This window comes from Arvicola amphibius, chromosome 5 (genome assembly GCF_903992535.2).
Source record: "Arvicola amphibius chromosome 5, mArvAmp1.2, whole genome shotgun sequence".
Classification (NCBI taxonomy): Eukaryota; Metazoa; Chordata; class Mammalia; order Rodentia; family Cricetidae; genus Arvicola; species Arvicola amphibius.
In genome coordinates this window covers 29,163,140-29,180,674 of record NC_052051.1, presented here as the reverse complement: position 1 = coordinate 29,180,674, position 17,535 = coordinate 29,163,140, and positions in this window count along the sequence as shown.

The following is a 17,535-nucleotide window of genomic DNA, read 5'->3' as shown; positions in this document are numbered from 1 at the left end:
TTTTTTTTTAACCGAAACTGCTTTATAAAGGTGTATCTCGTGTTTGTGATGAGACAAACACATAATTCCACCGCAAGGCATCAGTGGCTGTTTTCATTTCAATGGACAAATTTATTTTAGTAGAATGATTGATTGAAAATCAGCAATCGGGGAGTTTCAAAGGAAATACTTCCACTGCAGATGACTTTTAAAAAAAGAAAGAAAGAAATGTGTTTGTGCTTAAATAAATGAGCTTCTACTTTTCAAATCATTTTGCTTTGGGGGGAAGATAAGTGGATTATCAGGTGAAATTACTTAGCTCATGCTTCAAGTATTTAACACATTTTTGACTATTAAGTAACCTCACCAGAACAATCAGCAACAATCTCATCCCCATTTTGGAAAAAAAAGAACCTTGAGATCTTGACAGCAAGGCAAACTGATACAGTTAATTTCTTTTGAATTGTTACTTGCAACCCCTTTTTAAAACATGTTAGGAACACCATATGTCTTGTTCTTATCATGTGTTGACACACCCATACTGATAGTAACTTGGTTTGTGTTATTTAAGTCTAAAAGGCAAACTTGTCATTAGTCTCAGTACTGATGGTAGAAGTTGTGTGTTATTTCATTTTGAAAATTTGAAGTGGATTTCTGTTCCTTAAATTAAACAAAACACAGAGAAGTAAAGAGCCAGGCTACTCTTGATAAGGTCAGTGTTTTGGCAGTAAAGGTCAGAACATGATGTTATGCAAATAAAAACTGTTTTATTAGCTAGAGCTTGGTGTTTCATTTTCATCGGTCTGGTAGCTTCTCCTGCAGGCAATCAGTTCAGAACTGTCTGCATGGCTCTGACCAGCAGGACATCTCCTCTTTACACAGTGCTGTGTGGACAGTCATATTTGACTTCATTTGGTACTTCAACCTTCTTGCATTTACCTTGGGAGGCAAAAAATTAAGGCACCCATAACTAATTTGTAATCAGCATCTAGAAAGAAAAAGTAATAAACCACATGATACGCATGTTTTTCTTGCAGCTGTGGTATCCTTAACCAGGAACCCCTTTTAATGAAAGAAAATCCCAGAACGCATTTTCCTACAGAGCACTTACTGGAGATGCTGCCGGCTGAAGATGCCACGTGTTTGCTGGTCACATGGGCATGATCTCATCTAAAGGCACCAACAAAGTTGTGTGGAAGCCAGTGGGATGAGATGTGTCATCACCTAACCTCAGAGACTTCTCTTGGCCCGCGAGTTGAGTTTTTTGTTAATCCTCACACTGCTGATTGCAGAGTGGCACATAGATTAACAGGCTGTTTCCAGATGGTGGGCTTCTATGGTTCCAGCCTATGATGCCCTGACCCTCACCAGAAAGGAAGACCCTGTAAGAAACCAGTACTTTCAGACCTCCAGGACTATCAATAAAATAAAGCTCGTTACTTTCTAAACAACCTCATGCCTACTAATTAGTTGCAGCACAAGGAAACAGAGCTAAGACATAATTGTATTTAATATAGACATGAGCACCAAGGACTTTGTAGCTTTTGACTTGGCCATGGTGGATATCATTAATCTATTCAGGTCCATCTTAAATGTAGGGTCATTGTTCATTGCCATGAACATTGAAAATCCAAAGAGCAGCCTCTGGATCATTTGGCTGAGGCGTCCCCTGTTCTGTTCATTTCCATCCTGCCCCTTCCCTGCCTCTGCCTCCCTTCCATTTCTGCCAAAAGATCTGCTTCCTCCTCAGTCTCTCATATAGGAACCTTGTCTGGTACTAGAACGTGGTGGGAAATTAAGAGCTCCAGACTCCTGCTCCCCCTGGCCCCATAGGCTTCTTAGTGAAATGAACTTCTCCTTGCATCCCCCAGTTCCCCTTGGTATACATCTTTTCACTCTGTGGTATTGTCAAGTAATTTGCTATTGGTGGATTTTTTGGTTTTGTTTCTCCCTTTGCTAGGAGGCTGGCTTGACTTAATTAACTTTTTTTGATGAAAAAAAATTTTGTTAAAATGGTGATTTTGGACAAACAATGAAATTTAGTAATTAGTAGTTTAAAAAGTATTAATCTTTATGATTGCAATGAATTAAATACTTTGATATATATATGGCAATGTATACTGAGCTCTGAACGCAGTTTGTGGGGCCACTGGCAGTGGGACCAGGATTTATCCCTAGTGCTTGAACTGACATCTAGGAGCACAGTCTTTTTGGAAAGATACTTTGCTCAGCCTAGATATAGCAGAGACAACTTTGGTCTTGCATCAAAGTGAAGTATCAGACTTTGTTGACTCCGCATGGGACGCTTTACCCTTTCTGAGAAGTGGTTAGCGGGGTGGGGTAGGGGAAAGGTGGGGGAAGTGGGAAGAGGGGAGGGAGTGGGGATGGGAATAGCTAACTATATAAGATGAGAAAAGACTATATTTTAAAAACTAAAAAGAAAAAGAACAAACTTTTTGTGATTTTATTAACTTTTTAAATTTTATCATCTACATGAATATCTAGGATATAACAGCTAATAAATAAAAATTAAAATTAAATTTTGGGGGCTGGAATGAAACTTAGTGAAAAACAGCTTGTCCATGGGCAAGACCCATGTTCAAGCTCTAGCATCACCAAATATAAATTTAAAGTATGAGGAAAATTGACTCTCAAGTCTATACAATGAAAATTAGTCTTAGATTAGATTATGAAGAAACTAAAGACAAATTTCTAACTATATATAGTAATAAAATTTCTTCATGGAGACAATAATTTCATAAACTTATATTCTGTGCTCCTAAAGTACAGTTTGCCTTTTCTATTTGCACAAATATCCAGAATGCACAGATAAGACAACATTGCTGACAATTCACACAAAGCCCAAATCAACCTCCTGGCTTTCTGCTCTGCCAACTGTTTTGTTCTGAAGGTGCCCAGTGTGGATAGTTGACAAATAGCCTTGAATCCTTTCTTCTTTTTGCTTACCAAAACTATGCTGCATATAGGAAAAAAATTTCTTGGTTTGTGCATGTTTAAATAGTGGTAGTCCTGAGATTGTTTTTGATGCACCTTTTTTTCCTAAGTTAATGTAATTGATAACATGGTGGGCACTCTTGGCACACCAACTTTGACATGAGCACAGTAGGGCCAAGGAACCCAAAGGATTCACTGTAGGCAATGAGCTGCCCTCAAGGCCCAGCCAGATCCAGACCCACACTCAACCTTGCTAGACTAGGAGGATTAGATACCAAGTGGCTGAGTTTCAACAGTGTATATACTAACACTGGAACCAGTCGAAGAGACTAGCAAGGGCTCTGAACCCACATGAACAACTGTGCTGCTTTCTCCTTCTTACTGATACCTTTGAGATAATTCTCTTTGTCTTTTCTTAAACTGCATTTATTTGCTGGTTTGTTCATTTTTGTGGGGTGGGAGGATTTACCATGGTGTAATGTGGGGGTTCAGAGGACAATAAGCAGGAGTTGGTTTTCTTCTTCTACTGTGTGGGTTCTCAAGTTCAATGTTAGGTCATCAGACTTGGAAGTTACCACCCTCGAGCATGCACCCATCTCACCAGCCCTCCCTGTCTTTGAGAAATGAACTCATTATTTGTAGCTATTGAATGATCTTCCAAACCACAAACTCTTGTTAATTTATTTTGTCATTGTCATATCTATGGATATTTAAGTTGATCACATATTTATTTTTGTAAACTCATATACAAATGCCCTGGCATGCACTCATGACTCAGTACAATGATCAATATAGCTACAGGATATTAAGCCATTTTGTAACATTTAGATTATTCTTCTCACCTGTAGGATTATTTTGTGTGGTTGATATTTAACCAGCCTCTTCCACCCATTTAATAAGCTTTTTTAATTTATTAACTACTTCAGTAACAACAGTAAGATGCAATGTGTAATACCAAATTAGCTTAAACTTCTCAAATGAACCTATGCCTACGTTGTAATTGGGGTATGCTCATATTATTCCTTGTGTCAATCAACATTTACTTGTGAAAAATAGTATGAAATATTTTAAGAATATTGCAGTATCTAGTGCTTTGATCTTGTAGTTTCTTTTCATGTGTGTATCCAAGAGAAAAAAATCAGGGCAAGAGAAATGGTTCATTGGTTAAGAACATTGACTGCCCTTCCAGAAGAGCCAGGTTCAATTCCCAGCACCTACATGGAAGCTCACAGCTGTCAGTAACTCCAGTTCTAGAGGACCCAACATCCTCATCCAGATAAATACGCAGGCAAAAGACTAACACATGTAAAACAAATCAGAAGCATAATTAAAGACAATAAATGGATGTTGCATTTATTATTTATTTATTTTATTTATTATTTATGTTCTACTCAAAGCAGTAGAACACCAGAATGTTCACCAACTAAGAATATCTGAATGTATTAATGACCAATTCCTGCCTGGAAGATGTTGTATTTAGTGTCATGGTGCTCACTCTACCGATTTGACTTTTTGCAGAAGCCACCTATGCTCTGTGATAAGTGTTGATGGCTCCCTACCTTCTGAGAGTGTGGGAGGCTTGCTCACTCTTGTGCTTGGGTGGCGCTGAGAGACATGCCTAGAAGTGAGTCTTGTGCGCAAGTGTCATGTCTCCTTCTCAGGCCAGAGCATGCAACAGGCATCAGGGAGGCCAACAGCATTCGCAACAGCATGACTCGCTGCAAACATAAGCCAAACACTTCTGCTGACTGCGGGAAGAGGGCAGAGTAGAGAGAAACAGTCTCACACTGTGTAAAGTCGCTACACACAGTAACTGTTGATTAATACGAATAAGAAAAAACTCACATTGTAAAAAGCAGGTAGAAAAACATGGTAGAGGTGTGTAGAGTTATGAAGTTAGTTTTCTGCAGGGGAAAATACATACCAAGCAGTGTAAAAATACTAGAAACAAAAGGAAAAAGTCACCCAAGTGTTGGTGTTGTTTCCATCTCAGGGTGTTAGGATTATAAAGATATTTTTTCTATTTTCTCCTTAATTTTCTAATGCATGCTGCCATATATGGTGTACCTAAAAAATCTTTGTAAACATAATTTATAGTAGCTGTGTGATGTTTCAGCTGCATAAAAATTGATCTTTATTGTTATGAATTTAAGTAGGATACAGTTGTCCATTAGTTTCAGGAAACAAGGAGGTCCTGGGGATTGAACTTCATGAACGCCGAGCAAGTGCTCTCTGTTATCTAGCAACATCCCCAGTCTCCTGTTGTGCAGAGTTCCTGTGTAGCCATTCAGTCATTCAGAATCAGGTATGGTTATCAACTACACCATAGCACTGGGGAGTTTAGGACTATATATATCCTATTAAATATCTTTCGTCAGTGGTACTTATCAGTTACTTCATTATTAGTAAGCCAGACTGTTCTCCCACAGAAATTATAGTTTCGGGTGTTTTATTTGTTTTGTAATTTAATAGCTTGATATGAAAAATCTTCCAAGTATATTTTCTTAATTTCATATGTCTTCACCTAACTATGGTAAAATAGCTGTAGTATATCGGCTTCCTTTCTTTTGTGGCTGGCTTTGTGGGACCTAGTCTATGTGACAAACACCTCAGAAGACCACTTTGCACGAGTCAAGAGTGTGACTTAATCTGAACTCAGCACATCTTCAGCAAGACATGATCACCCACGATGTCTAATTCCAAGGCAATGGCAAACTCTTCCTAAAGTTGTCAGTGTTTAGATTCAGTTTCTGTATTTATGTGGATTGGCGATCAAACCGTTTGAGAATCACACCACGGTGCAGATCACACTTGAGAGGCTTTGGTTTGTACCCTCTATGCTCAGTTATGCCAAGTCGCTAGAGTATCCTTCAATTCAATTTTTATTTCTCTCCCACTCTCTGTCTCTCACTTACTTGGTATCTCACTTTCTTGATTTTTTTGCTTTGTAATTCTTGCTCTCTGTAGGCAACAAGGAAAGCTAAGAGCATGATCTCCTTTTTGATGCATTTGTGGATTCATTTGTGTGTCTCATCTTGGGGTGGAGAGCATCTGAGAGCTGGTGCAGGAATACTGGTAGTAAACTTGTAGGAAGTGCATATCACACAAACAGATAACAAAAGAGACCAGCAGTGGCAATACTGATATCAGACAAAACAGAACTGGAGTACAAAGTTGTCATAAGAGGAATGGGTTCAGCAGAACAGAATAAAAGACCTGCCCTCATCCTTGTCTGCTTCTCCCTTGAAGGGAATGAGCTGACTGAGACTCCCAAATTCTCTATAGCTGGGATGGTGGGTGAGGGCCTTCCACAGGAGGCCAGCCCGTGAAGCCTGGGAGACAGGCCTGCTTGCCTACTGGGCAGATGTAATCAGAGAGTAGAGAGAAGTGAGGGCTCAGGCAAAGATGCTCCAAAGGAAGCAAAATAAATATCAGAAACTGACCCTAAAAAAAAATGTAACTATGTAATTTACCTAATAGAGAGTTTAAAAAGAATTAAAGATAGTTCCTGAAGTCAAGGAATTATGTATGAGTGAGGTGAAAATTTCAAAAGAGAAATAAAAAATATTTTTAAATGCTGAAACAAATATCAAGGCTGCTGAACATAGTCACTATACTGAAATTCTTACTGGCAGGTTCTCTTAGGTTAGATAGAGTCTTTGGATAGAAAACAAATTGTTCAGAACATCAAACATTACAAGAAGAAACAAAGAGGGAAAACATACATTGTAAAAGTCAACCCATCATGAAGATATAATAATCATAAATATATGTGCACCAAACAAAAGATTCCTAAAATACCTGAGACAAAAGGCCCAAGACACACAGAGGGATTCATACAGAGAGAGACAAAAGGCCTCAAGAAAACCCCAGTCAGAATTTTCAAGTCTCATCCCTGACTTTTAAATAATGACCAATTCTAACTTTTAAATATTTCCTGAGGAGTAACATAAAAACATCTTCCTCCCCCTCCCCCTCCCCCTCCCCCTCCCCTTCCCCTTCCCCTTCTCCTTCTCCTTCTCCTTCTTCTTCTTCTTCTTCCTCTTCTTTGTTTTTCCAAGACAGGGTTTCTCTGTGTAACAGCCCTAGCTGTCCTGGAACTAGCTCTTATAGACCAGGATGGCCTCGAACTCATAGAGATCCGAGTACCAGGATTAAAGGCATGTGCCACCACTGCCCAGCTCCACCTTGTCTCTTTAAAGCCAGAGCACATTCAAGTTGCAAAACAGTCTTCACCACATGCAACAGCTGTGGATTTAGATTACATCATCATACTTGAATATTAGTTGGTGATAAAACTTGTTGGTCAGAAAAATGCTTTGGGGATTTGACAAGCTTGGATCTAAATCTTAGCTCTCCACCAAAGAGATGTGAGACTCTGGGAAATTCTTGTACATTCTTCAGCACTTAACTTCCTTGTTGATAGCACCGGCAGTACATTTATAGCTTGATTGTAGAGTTGTTATGGGGGTTGATTGAAACACAAAATGAGCTTCACACAAAGCCTGATCCCAGAATGTCAGCTAGATAATAATAACAGATGCCATTAGCCTTGAAAAGGTCATTTCCATAAGCTCTCTTTAGGGAAACTGGAACTTGGACAATAGGGCTAAGGAAGAGAGAAGACGTTATTTTAGCCAATGAACAGATTTCAGGAGACACTGCCTTTCCTCCCTGTTTGGGGTGAATGCAGCTGTCTAGTTTCTAAATAACTGTTTGTATTACTGAACTGAAATTTTCCTAATCCCCACCCTTCTCCAAAACCCTGCCTCTCCCCAGAGCAGAAACTCGGAAAACCTGACAGCTGGTGTCCCATCTGTGTTTACTCCTGTGAGCCTGTGCCACCCTGCTGCAGTGCCCCCTGCATTGCCAGGGTATCACTGAACCTCGGAGCACCTGCGCTGCTAAACCAGCACATTTTACTTCTTGCCTATAAAAGTCAAAAGGACAGGGCTGGACTTTTGTATTCCATGGGAAGTTCCTGTATTTCGAAGCATGAAGTGGGGTTTCTGAAGCCCCCACTAGGACCCCCTCTGCTTTTCATGATAGGAAAAATGTGGTGTTTTAAGAGGTGGCATGGAGGGAAAGTCTTTTTTGGTCTTTTGTGGGGCTAGAGGCGGGGACAGGGCATTTCCCTAAAGATCCCTGCTAGCTCTGACCTTTCAAGATTTCTTTGCTATGCCAGAGAAGGAAATGGGCCTGCAATTGCTCATTGGGGTAAAATTTAAGTCTGGATTTCAAGTTCAACTGAAGCACCCCATTTTAACGTTTTAAGAAGAGAAATTTGCCTGTGAAAATACTGCTTTTCTTACAATGAGAACCATAAACATGTTTTTGACAAGTTTGAAATGAATCGAAAGGTGGGGGAAGTGTTCCGAAATGGGCATGCTTTGAGTCGGGGTGAGTAAGCTAGGCAGCTCCATTCATCTTCCCCCTGTTTATTTACATTCTCCTTAAAGTGCACCAAGAGTCCCTGTAATTTCTAGTTGCTCTTTGTTTGTATTTTGGCGTATTTTCCTCCCACCTTCCCACCCTCCCAAACATAAAATACCAAGGGCAGAATGTGACTACCTGGTCCAAGCGAATTGTAAATGTTACACACATTAGCCATGGCTTCCAAAGCAGACTGTTCCAGGGGCAGATGGATTCACCCGCAAAGTCTGGACACATCAAGAGCAAACTGCGGATGGACTCCGCCCTCGCGGAGCTCTCCTCTGCTAACGCATTTCTCGGTATCACGCCCCGGCGCCTAATATTTTTCTCTCCAACAGGAAATTTGTCATATCGAGGCCCACAGGAAGACGGAGGACATTTACTAGAAAGGCAGCCAGGCAGGTGGCAGCTGGGATGTGTCAGAATACGGAACATATTTTCTTAGTATGGTAAAATATACCTAACACAGATTTAAGGGCTTCCCCCGTGTTTGGATGGGCAGCTCGGTCGGGTTAAGCACAGTCACAGTTTTGTGCCGCCACTCCCCACACTCGGAACATCTTCCTCTTCTTAAATTAAAGGCCAGCTTGAGTGGCAATAGCTCTCTAGTGCTCCCGCCATCCTCGCTGGCAACCACCATTTTACTTTCGGTTTCTCTGAGTTTGGCTGGGCAAGGTACCTCACAGGAATGGAAGCATTCAGTATTTGTTCTTTTGCAAGGGGCTTATTTCACTTGGCATATGCTCCCAGGGTTCAGCCATGCTGTTCCATGTGTCAGAGTCATCTTTCTTTTTACGGCTGAACAATAACCCATTGTTTTTACTCCGTGTAATCCTTTATCTGTCAATAGAAACTTGGATTGCTTCCACCTTTGGACCATAATGAATAAGGCTGTTATGACCATGGCTATAGATGTCCGGTTCTTGCTTTTGATTGTCTTAGGCATATAGCAAAAGCAGACTAGATGATGAATTCTTTTGTAAGGAGCCACTATAGTTTACACTGAAGCCTCGCCATTTTACATTCCTATCGATAATACAAACGATATTCCAGTTTCTCCACATCAATATCCAACACTTGTTATTTCCTCTGAGTTTAAAAAAATGCATTTATTCTGTATGTATGGACGTTTTGTCTACATATATGTTTTCGCACCATATGTGGCTGGTTCCCTCAGAGGCCAGAAGAGGGTAGCCAATCACCTGGGACTGGGTCTTGGACAGTTAGTTATAAGCAACCATTTGGGTACTGGGAGTTGAACTCAGGTCCTCTAGAAGAGCAGACACTGAGCCATCTTTCCACCTTGATAGACACTCTCACGGTGGCTTTGATTTGTGCCTTCTTAGTGACTGGTGATACTGGCTGTTCATGAGCTTGAGACCATTTAGGCATCGTTCTGCAGACATAACTATTCAAGTCCTTGACTGGTCCTTAAATTTGCTTTGTTTTTGTTGTTCTTGCTACTGAGTTAGTTAAATTTAGATTTATAGTATAATTGTGATGGATGTAATTGCCACCTCAAAATTGAGGGGAAAAAGAGACACATACGTATTTTTAAAAGCCACTTCATGGTTGAAATAATAATTGAATAAATAATCTATTTTTATTCAATAAAGAAGGATTTTATGTAGAACACTTTATACAAAGCCTATATTTCCACATTTAATGATATTCTTCCCATTCCCAAATATTTCTTTTGGATTTTCACAATTATCAAAAAAGTTGAGAGAAGCAGGCTTTAAAATACTGCCAAAATTCATTATGCAAGACAACGACCCACGGTGACCCCTCCTTATAAGTGTATCATGTACCTTAACAACCGTCACTCCCGTTGTCCTATCCTGTCCCCCAGGGTTCTCCTCTTCCTTTGTCCAGCAGGCTCTCTACTCCCCTGTCACATATGTATTTCCCTTAACAAGATGACCCCAGTTCCATCTATTTTCCTGTAGTTTTGTTCTGGATGTTTATAAGCCACATTTCCTTTTTCCACGCTGTTGATGAACACTTTGACTGTGTCGATGATTTGGGGACTATCAATAATACCACAACAAACATAGATGGGCAGGTATCCAAGAAAAGAAAGCCCTATGTGTTTGTCTCTTTCCTACATGGTTCATTCATTTCTTCTTGCTGTAGAAAACAGTACTATTAGAAATGAGGTTTGGAGCATACACCTGCTAGCCTAGTTTAGTTAAGAGGATCACATACGCTTCTCTTTCCCCTCTAATTTTGCCACTCTGACCTGTCACCATGCCCCTTTAGTATACAGTGACATCGCTAGAAGGTTTAAGCTGTACTTGCATGGTTCTGATGCTATCCTAAGCACCATTCCCAAAATTTTATACACATTAACTCACTTTTACTCTTACAACAGGTTCTATGAAACCTATGTTTCCATTTTCAAAGATAGATACAGAAGCGCACACAACACACACACACATATGCATGCATAAACACCACACACACACACACACACACACACACACCACACACGCACACACACACACACACACACACACACACACACACACACACCTTTCCAGGAATCATTCAGCTAGTACAAATGGAAGCATGGGAGTTCAGCTGTCCTGCTTCCCGGCTGCTATGGTGGGTGTCTCTGAGATAATGGCCAGATTTCCTTATCTGGCCCTGGGAAACTACAGTTCCTTCTCCCTCCTCAGTCTCAACATCTGCCAGTTGCCCCTAATTTTAAAATAAGTCCCCTGGCAAGAAATGTAAGATGGTATGTCTTATGTCGAATATGGTATAATTATTCTTTAGAAAATTAGATACAGAATTACCATGTGACCCAGCAATCCCCCTTCTTGGAATATACCTAAGAGAACTGAAAACCAGATTCAAACAAATACTTACATATCTATACTCATGGCAGCATTATCCCTAATAGTGATAACAATGCATCTTTTCATTTAAGAATATACTTCTAGTCTCAAACATAAAATTTGGTCCTAAGGAAATTGTTAAGTCTGTCTCTCAGCTTCATCAAACTATCTCCCATTTCTGTCTTACACTCTTGATGGATAGACTGTCACACTGTCAATAACTGGGGAGAGGGATCTGAGTGGAGTTAGTCTCTCTGCAGACTGCTGCATAATCCTTTTCTCCCCTGAAATGAGGGTGCTAGTAGCAAACCATGAAGATGCCTGCATGTGTCCTCAGACGAAGACCACAAAGCTCAAATCCATTTTGCTCATCTTGTTTCCAGAAAGAATTGGTAGAAAGGAAGAGGAGAAATCTCTCAATAGCACAGTAGTCAGCCATTGGCATTGTCTAGATTTCAGACTCTAGAATTTGAAGCTGCGGACATGCTGTGAATGCAAGTCCCTTGCCAATTCATTACGGCTTATGCATGAGGCTCCTTAAGATTGCTGTGTTTATGCACTGTGCCGAAAGCTACAGAAAGAAGAGCAGGCTTTTTGGGTGGGTGATAGGTGCTGGGTGAGGGGGCCAGGAGTGGTGGCTTGCACAGCATGCATTGAAAGAGCCACTACCAGCAAGACACACAGTATTGTTTAAAAAGTACTTATTTATTGACTTTTGGAGAAAAAACACCAAATAACAACAACAAAGTCCTTACAGTGTGGATTTTAGTATATTGGATTTCTGGATCTGGATTATGTAGTTAAATGGGAAGAGTTAAAACTATTTTTTTAAATTAAAATATAGACATATCCCTGAAATAGCAACTGCCCCCATGTTGGTGGAAGGCTTTCTCACCGTGAAGCTTCTGAAACAAGCCGTGTGCGTATTAGTCATCCGAGGTATCGGAAAGGTTTCAAGCTAACCACAGGATCGCTGAACAGCCGGCATGGAAATAAAGTAGAAATGATCAGCATAGGTGGTGCTTGTATCCTGTGCTAGGATACTTATCCGGTTGATGAAGAATGTGTGTCTCGTGATTCCCTTCAAGAATAGTTTCCAGGAAAATCACCAACAACGAGGAGGCGAGAAATGAAAGGGTCCTCCCAGAATCAAGCTTTAGAGCAGAACTAGAACAAAAAAGAAACGAAAGTGATTTAACAACAAAAACCAACTCAACAAGAAAAGAGTTTTGATTAGTTAATCCACCATTAACCTGGTGTTTCCAAATAACTCTCCCTCCCTCCCTCCCTCCCCCCTTCCCTTCCTCCCTCCTTCCCTCCCTCCTTCCCCCCAGCTGGCGCTCTTGCTCTCTCGCTCTCTCTCTCTCTCTCTCTCTCTCTCTCTCTCTCTCTCTCTCTCTCTCTCTCTCTCTCTCCCTCTCCTTCTTCCCCTGCAACCAGAGTATAGCACTCCTGTCAGACTCTGCAGCACACCTCCACCAAAGGCTATTAGGTGGGCGAGCTGGATCACGGGGCATGCCTTCTTGTGTTTGATCCTACAGTGTCTGAGCTCCTCTACCATCAAGATAAATTGCATTTATAATTAGAACAAAGGATAAAAACAAAACCAAAACTAAGTTCAAAATGCCCCGATAGCCTGATGATGCGTTCATCTCTCAACAGAGAGAGCTACGTGTATCAAGAGCCACAGTAGTTCCTTGATGGGAATATTGTCAGCAATTCCCCATTTCTTTGTTTTAACTACTTTTCATACTTTCCAGATTCTAACTTGTCATTTCAGTTTTCTAATAAAAAAGAAAATAAACAGCGTGCTAATGTAAATACAGAAGTTTAAAATTGTTCAACTTCCCAGCTGCCTGCGAGCATATTTTCTGTTTGATTTTCCTGCACGTGTAGACAGCTTTTCACAGACTCGCATCTCTGGTTTAAATTATACAGAAGCTGTTTCACTTCCCTTTGTAAGTGTCTCATTTAAATTCCCAGGTGTAGGTAGGTGCGGTGTGAATTGGAAAGAGAGGACCTTTTCCATCTCATGGTGCCCTTGCCTGGATGAGAGGTTAGTTAAGCACCGGACAGCAGGGACAGCCCCAGTCTGGCCAGAGCTACTAGGTTCCCTTTATTTTCTGGTTTTAAACCATCCCAGAGGAACGAACATCTATTTGGGTTTGAATGTTTTGACCTTAATAGAGAGTTGGTATTTATTTTTCAAAGTTTATAATTTTTATAAGAAGAAAACAAAGTAGAAAAAAGCAGCAAAATTTTATAGAATTATATACCCGTTTTCCTTAAGCCAGTGATTAGAAAACTGTCATGTCTTACAAAAAATTCTCAGGCATACACATTCCAATGCTTTTTTTAAAAAGCCGCTTTAAAATAACTTTTTAATGCTCTAGTCATTTTCTTGATAATCTATTTGGTTTGTCAACAAATGATAATAATTGAATACAAATTATGCACAAATCAGTATACACATCATTTATCTGTATACTTATTTTGACATTCCTATTAAAATCAAAATCCTCTCTGTATTAGTCCAATGTTCATCAAAGGAAAATTGGTATGACATTTTCTTCTTTACATTAAGAAAAGCAAGAAGGCAAAACGAAGAGAAACGGTGCTCCCACAGAACCGCTGTGCCATTTGGTAGCTCCCTCCCATGCTGCAAACAGGTGAAGGCTGTTCCTGGTACCTGGGTTGCGCAGTAAGAAAGGAAGTGGGCACAGTTACATTGGAACACTTTGATGAAATTTCTAATGCTGATGTTTGCATTTGAAAACATAATCTGTCGGCACTTCCTGTTGTTATTTCTCAGTCTGGGATGAAGACTGCTGGAAAAAAAAAAAAAAAGTCCATGGCCTTCTGTGAATAGCAAACCGCAAGGGAAAGTTTCTTCTCTCAGTTCCCTAGCACTTGTCTCTCAGCATATCAAAAATCCTTCCCCCCATTTTTTTTCTTCAGCCATATTTTCTTCTGCCCTCGCAGCCTGCTCTTTTCACGCCCTGCTAACTCATGCCTTACGTGTGCCGTTTTTTATTCGGCTGTGTGGCTGAAAATCCTCAAAGTCAGTAGGTGGTCGTGGACCCGTGCCCCAAATCCTGTAAGGCAAGTAGATGTGGAGCTGACAGGTCTTAGGACAGGAGCTTTCAGCACCAGACGCAGGAGCTTCCAGCGTGCAGAACTTACGTCACATCTTCCGCTTGGAGCCCTTCTAGGGCAGACAGCACCTGTGAACCATAAGGTAGGCTTCCTCCTGTGCCCTGCTGGACGGAGCCAGGTCCTCCCGCTTGGCAGCCAACTTGGCAGAATGTTTCCAAACGTAACCTTCCATTGAACAAATCGGTTATTTTCTGTCTACACAGTGGTGGGATTGGCAGCCTGTCTTTCTAGACCTCGCTGATACACCACTGTGGCCGGCAGCCAGGCCTGGTTCAGCTAAATCACAAGTCTGGCTGAGGTTTCCAACATCTGTGTATCCTCACTCTGCACTTGGTGAGCTCGGCCAGGAAGGGGTTTCTCAGTCGGGGCTGCTCGTTAGTTGACAAAGCAAATGTTTTGTTTTCTACTGTGAGCTGGGTACCAGTTCAGAGCCGGAGATTTATATTTTGACACCCACTTACACACATCTGCATATTCTTTCCGTAAGTGATCTGAAGAATAGCTAGAAATGTTGCTTACAAACCAGGCCAGCAGAGGGGAGAGGCCAGGGCTCCAGTCTGGGCAGACAAAAGGTTATATAGTAAATTATTTGAGCAGAGTCTTTTCCAATCCAGGAAGCATTTAAAGTACTTTTAAACCTTGTTAAATCCTTTCAGTATACCTATAAAAAGCATAGAAAGTTGATCTCTCTCTCTCTCTCTCTCTCTCTCTCTCTCTCTCTCTCTCTCTCTCTCTCTCTCTCTCTCTCTCTCTCTTCCAGAGAAAGTGCAAGAAAAACGAAGTAGAAATAAATGACTGATGTTGGCACCGCTAATAGTAGCTTTCTCCTAAGGTGTGCCTCAAATCTTTCTGCGTATTAAGGTTAGAGATAGCTCTCAAATATCCTTATGTTCAGGCCGTACCCAAGATCCAGCCATGGTAATCATGGTCATTGGAAGCTCCACAGAGAGGATCAGAGGGCATGGACCCACTTTGAGTTGCAGGGTTTTATTAACCTTTTAGGTGACCTCAGCTTCTAGAGCAGGAGCCTGTGTTCCACGGTAGGGAGCCACTCTCTGTTTTCCAGCAAGTGCCTAATACCCCCTGCCCATCTTCCTTTGGTAGTGCCCAGATTCATCTCTCACTGCTGTTAGCAGGAAGTGAAGCTGATCTGGGGGCTCCTGGGAGGTTGCTGCATTTGGTCATTCTCTTCTTTTCTATCAACTCTCACCTTCTAATCTAGAGGTTTCCTTTGGGGATGAAGACTGTGTGTTTCAGTTTCATATTCTTCTTTCAATATGCTGCATGTTTTTAAGGGGTGCATCCGGGCCCAGCTTTTATTCCTAAGTAAATGGATAGGCGAATCCACAAACCCACGTGAAAATAAACCTGGCTATGGAGCAGCGGGGCGACTGTAATTATTAATAATGTTCTATATAGACTCAAAAGCTAGAAGAAAGGATTTTGGGTGTTTGCACCACAAAGAAATGATTAATATTTGCGGGGATGGATATGCTCTCACCAGTCTGAGTAAGATGCGCCATACATATGTATGGCCCAGATGGGACCCTATAATACAAACTTTACATATTCAGGTATCTGTTTAAAAGTAATTTGAATTTTAAAAAAATATTCAATTGCCATCACCAAATCATTTCAATCCAGTGACTATGACATGCCTACTTGGGACCTACCTGTCCCCTGGTTTGGTTCTCAATTCTAAACCTGCAGATAGGTCGTGTTTTCCCTACGGGGCCCTTCCTGGCGGGCTCCTCATCTGTCTTAGAAAAAGCCCAACTCCTGCTTTCCCTGTTTTCTGTTTTTCTAACACACCCATGTCTTCGCCCTCCACTCCCTGCACTGAAGGCCTCGGCCACAGACACAAAAAATGTGTGTGAGACTGAGCCAGTTCCAGCAAGCTTGGGCCTGGAAGGGTTGCACACTTCGATCATGCTTTGTGTGCCGGGCTACTTTGAGGAATCTCCCTCCAACTGGGCTGGTTTCTGAGCAGACAGCGTGTAGTTATTCAGAGAGGGCTCAAACTTAATAAACATTCCTTGATCTACTGAAAAAAATTTAACTGACACTGGGGCAAAAGCCTGGTCTCTGACTGACTGTAAAACCGGCTGCTGCAAATTCTGAATTCAGAATTCTCTCCCTCTTCCCAGCCTCTGATTAATTTAGAGCTAGGGTTGAAAACACGTTCAAACTTTTGCACTAAATCAGTCAGCAGGCAGGTATTTCTTTGCCTAGAAATGTATTCTTAAAATACATTTAAATTGTATTTTCCTGGAAAGAAAACCAAAAGCTATATGCACAGAGCTGATGTGGGGGTCATAAACACTCCAGCTGGTGGGAGCTCTTTCCTGATCCCTTGTTTTCCTCCATTATCTCCAGGACTTTGCTACAATTCCAATGGTACTTTGTTTGACAATTTATTCTTGTCTGAATGGAGATGTTAAAACAAGATGTTGATTTAGAGAAAACGGTTTCCAAAGTCCTTGACATGAAGTAGAGATGTGGAGCCTCCTCCAAAAAAATTAAGGTTTGCTTGAGCACAACTTTGAAAGAAGTACCTGTACTTCTAATTCCAGAATGTTCTCTCTGAGCTGACCTTATGCCAGCGGGGATTTCCCAGAAGCAGACGGATATTGGTTCTAAGATACCTGGAGAACTCTGTCAACAAAGTCTTCTGTCTCTTTTCTTTTGTTTTAATTATTTACTGTTTGTTCATTCATCCGTGGTACTGGGGAGGGGGCTGTTGAACCTGGCACATGCCAGGTAAGAGTCCCCTTACCCTACAGTAATCCCCCCAAATGGCTTCAGTTTAATTATATCTAATCTCCCCAAATAAGAAAGTCACTGAGTGTCATGTTATTCCAGCTCCTAAACCCTTTCTAAAAAACATTCAGGAAAACTCTAAGTCTGGGTGGAATGCTCTTTGGTCTCACAGTATTGTAGAGACAAGGCTCCTGTGGTCAATGGCTCAGGCTTTGTTTAGCTCCTGCTCTTTGAACATGAGCTGCTGTCCCCCTGAGCCCCACTCTACCTCTTGAAGCCCTGGCAGTCTTGAGTGGAGACGGTGCGCCATTAAATCCTGCAGGAAAGAAGGTGGTAGAACTCAATGGTGGTGAAATGGTAAACGAAAAGTATTTAATGTCCAAGAAGATCCATGAGTTACAGCCGTAGT